The sequence below is a fragment of the Triticum aestivum genome, chromosome 1D, assembly GCF_018294505.1.
Source record: "Triticum aestivum cultivar Chinese Spring chromosome 1D, IWGSC CS RefSeq v2.1, whole genome shotgun sequence".
NCBI lineage: Eukaryota > Viridiplantae > Streptophyta > Magnoliopsida > Poales > Poaceae > Triticum > Triticum aestivum.
The window spans coordinates 49,891,604-49,896,134 of NC_057796.1; the positions used below are offsets into that span (position 1 = coordinate 49,891,604).

The window sequence follows — 4,531 nt, forward strand, 5'->3', positions numbered from 1 at the left end:
TTTGGGCCTTGTGTGCAAATTTTGCTCAACGAGAGAAATGCTAGACTCGCATGTGTAGGATTTTAAAAGTATACATACCTCACAGAAACAATAAAAGTATATATATATATATATATTTATTAAATATGGTTCATAAAAATAAATATTTTTTATATTTACCTTTCATATACTAAGGGTACCACAACAAAACTTGCTTGATGTATAAATAAATCTACTTGGTTGAAGAATGTTTGTTTGCATGTTTTTTTTCTTTTGTTGGACAAATTTCCATGGCCTATATAAATAATTTAAATGATGTTCATATGACTACTCATTATATATGAACATTACAGTTTGTTGTTTTCCCCTAATTTTGTGTTAGTACAATTATTTAAATTATTTAATCAACATATTTTCCTAATAATGTCAATTATTTTTTTATAGAGAAAATAGTGTGTTATTTTCACTACTATTTTTTTAGATATTATATATGATTATATTATGCAGTAGAAAACATCATTTATATTTCATCATATATATTTCATCGTAGATACAAAGTGATTGGTTCCGACATATGCACTGATGTAACGATGACAGACCGCACTGAAACACCACGAGAAGATGTGCATATAGCTAACCTTCCTCTGTATGTATATTATACATGAAAACACGAAAGGTCTATTTTTATATTTTTGTTTTTTCAGAATATAGGAGATATGGATATGGACTTTGGAGATGCACGGAAAGAATCCATTGAGGGTTCAGATGCGATGTTGCTGAAAGGGGACGAAAATTCACAACATAAAAATGTCGAAGAGGTTATATCTCACAACAAACCAAAAAAGGATGCTAATTTACATGTTATCCCACAAGGTATTTTTTAATATTACTATCAATCTTATTTTTCTGATATTGCCTTTTGTATTCAACTAATTTTGCTCAGTTTGATTGCTAAATTGGCTCATTTATTTATGAATTCGACAGACTATGTTTGTACCCCTAGGGATATTACAGTCATCGAATCAATCAAGTCTGCCCCCAAGAATACCTAGTTCGTGGACATTGGAGATGCTCTGTTATCAACCGACGATTTGGAATGCCTTATGAAAGATGATATGTTCTTACATGATGGTGTAAGACCAATTGCACAAACTTTGTAATTAATAATATGAACAATATTTAATATCATAAAATGTACATATAATCTAAATGTTGATTACAGGTGATAAATGCTTACATATATTGCATGCTTGCTCACGACCATCTACAAGACAGGGCTAGTGAAAAGGTACACGTTGTTAGCACGTTTGTATCTGGCCAGATAAAAGAAGACGGGGAAAGAGACATAGACCCATCAAAATATCACCGCATTGTGCATCATGTTAATACTTATCTACAGCAAGACATGGTTAGTTTTTGTCTCGTTATCCATGCATATAATTATGGATTGTTTTTTCAATTCATATGTATAATGATTTATTAATATTTATATCTAATTGCGACCGTGACTTGTATGATATTTACACCAGTTATTCATTCCGATTAACATGCCGGGCTACCATTGGTATCTAGCAGTCGCCAATGCCAAAAAACGTGAGATTCAAGTACTGGACTCACTTGGTTCTCGGGTCAAACGCAATGACCTTGCTACTACGGTAACTATCTATTATTTTTATTCATCTTAACATATGTTTTTGTTTGCCTTGATCCCTAATATTTCTTATATATAAAATAGTTACTAGGACTCAAGAAGCGTCTGAAACTTGTAGAGCATAGTCCGGATTTTATCAGAGGTCATAAGTGGCCCGATCTCAATGTTACAAAATGGACGGTAGTAGAGCAGTTTCATGAGGCAATACAAACCGATGGGTAAGCACTTGTTACAATGGTTTGTTCATTTGATTCATCTGTGTGATATTCTAAAGCATTATTTTATAATATTTTAGCGTATCATGTGGACTGTTTATGCTAAATTATATGAAATACTGGACTTCACATGGACTGTCAGACCAGTTCACCCAGGTATTTCATTTTTATACATTATCTCGTTATTTTATCTCAAAATTTTATATAAATTGTTTATATATATATTTTGTAGGAGGATATGAAACATTTTCGACAAAAAATAGCTGTCATTTTGCTCGATTCAGAGCTGAATAAGCTAAAAGGAGGTCCCATATACCATCAACCTGACGATGAAGAAACTTTAGCGAATTCTGATCTCGAGATCCTGGAGAATCCATCTGACGTAGTCAAAGACAAACGTCCTGCGCCAATCACTATCATACCCACGGACCAACGTGAATTACTTGCCGGCCTCTGCAACTACGTCAGGTCGATCGATGATGCCGGGTGTTTAGAGTAAGTATCATGTATCAATATTTAATGTGCGGACGTATATTATTGTTCTTCTTACCGTCCAATTTTTAGGAAGGTATGAGTCCGGAGCTCGACACCCGAGCCAATGGGCTTAAGTCTTAAAAAACTTCAGTGCATACTTAACATGGAGCAGCCCATGGACAATGATTGCTTCAACACCGCCGTGCGTATGCTGGCATGTGACGAGGGAGTACTGTTCACAGACCCTCCTGTACACTACATGGATCTACGATTTTGTGTAAATTATCATAACTCTTCATTCTATGTGTCATTAGTATCAACATGTTTAAACAATATTTCTTTTTTTGCTTAGTCCATGATGCTAGAGTCAACACGAGGTCAGAAGTTTTGCGAGAAGGAAACTATCCAGACGTTGGCAACATTATTTGATAGCTGGCCTGGGATGGACAACGACATCTCATCGTGCAACAAGGTAAGTAAAGTGTTTTGTCCATTGTTATCATGGTTTATTGTTGTTTCTAATAGCCCCACTTGTAGATTTATCTTCCCTATGCATCCATCGGCCGATACATCTTGTACGTCATCGACAAAGAGGCACGTCGTCTATATATTATGGATCCTATTCAAACATCACAATCGTTAGAGGAAAAAAAATGAGGCATGCACTGAAATTAAAAAGTTTTGCAAGGGATTTCAAAGAAGCACTCGAAATAAAGCTGCCTGGTTGGAATTATGATATATCTAAATGGCAACGTTTATTTCCGTTCGTTGTTCCAACGAGTATAGACGGGTAATGAATTCATAACAAAAACATTTACTTTTGTTATCACTATATTCTTTATATTATTAATTTAAAGTTTTGCAGGAATGTGTCTGGCTATTTTGTTTTTCATTTTATGCTCTGGTGGAACGGTAAAGAATTGGTCAAGCCGATTTGCCCGGTGAGTTTTGTCCGTTACATGTTTTAAGACCTTCGGCGTGTAATTTTCATACTAACTACATGTATTGTTTGTGCAGGATGGGTATGAATTGAGGAAGCAGTTTTTTTTATACTTGCTAAAACATCGTGACAATGAAGCTAAAGGAAACTTCCCTGACATTGTGAAAGAATTTCTTAAGTGCATCATCTAGATATTAATAGTTTTGTAATAGATGTTTAGTTGGAACATCCCTCAGTTTGTTACGTGGACATGTCGTTAATTTTTCTTTATGTTATCAATTTACTTTGCAAAAATGGACTCCAGGTATTAAATAATTGTGTTTGTGTTATATTCTTTGTACATGTGGAATTTAACATGTAACTCTTGTAAACTATTTCAAGAGCCCGTGGCAATGCACGGGCATTCTACTACAAACACAATTATAAAGTTTTACTTTACAAAGTTTTACTTTGACCAAACCTTAAGTGCTCACTAAAAAGAAACGTAGGGAGTACTAAAAAATTACATAGGTTTGCTATATGTGTAGAGTAGTATTTTTTTCCTTGAAGAATCTACTAGCTGGAGTGGTTGTTGTCAATATCCTTTTGAAAGTTGGCCTGATATTAGCGCGAACCAACTAACAATGCTATCTCAAGTAGTGCTTTATTCACATAAGTATCTTGTTTCAGGAAAACACTAGGTTAAAAGCCTACTGTAAAAAAATTCAAGAAAAAATTACAAGGGTTTATATGTATGCAATTTACACGGGGCTATCTAATGTTATAGTTACATGCCTCTATTTTTTTGTATTTATGTATTCTAGCTCTATGGATACCAGAGCATTAGTTCTTTTAAAGTATTGCATTTATAAACTTTATTATTTTAAGATATTGCAAATGATAATATCAACTAATTATAAATGCCATTTACGATCACAAATGATCTTACTGAATGATTGATTTCATGGCCTTCAAGGAAGAGATATCCTAGAAGGGGCTCAGTCCTTTTGAGCCAAGAGAAGTGGTGGGGTATGTGCAAGCTATGAATAGTAGATGAGGAAGTGTTGAAATATATTGTCTTGCCATGGTTCCTAAATGGTAGGAGGTATGTGTAGTATCCGTATGGTTTCGAGTACCTAATTTCATGTGTAATTGTTTGCCAGAGAATTGCCCAATATCGAATATTGATAAATAATATGAACAAAAGAACGTTCTCATTTTTTTCAGGCCCGTGGCAACGCACGGGCACTCTACTAGTATGTGTAGGTTTTGGAGATGCGAAGCGCATTGTAT

The 4,531-nt window shown here is 34.4% G+C and overlaps 1 long non-coding RNA gene across 2 annotated transcripts; it reads left to right on the forward strand.

The window, feature by feature from the left end:
* The first annotated feature begins 2,492 nt into the window (after positions 1-2,492).
* Positions 2,493-3,299, forward strand: LOC123164942 (uncharacterized). Of its 2 annotated transcripts, none has more exons than XR_006482720.1 (3): positions 2,493-2,596; positions 2,672-2,791; positions 3,185-3,299. It is a non-coding gene; the product is annotated as an uncharacterized lncRNA (long non-coding RNA). The 2 variants fall into 2 exon arrangements; XR_006482719.1 differs by lacking the exon at positions 3,185-3,299 and adding an exon at positions 2,857-2,915.
* Positions 3,300-4,531: the final 1,232 nt, after the last annotated feature.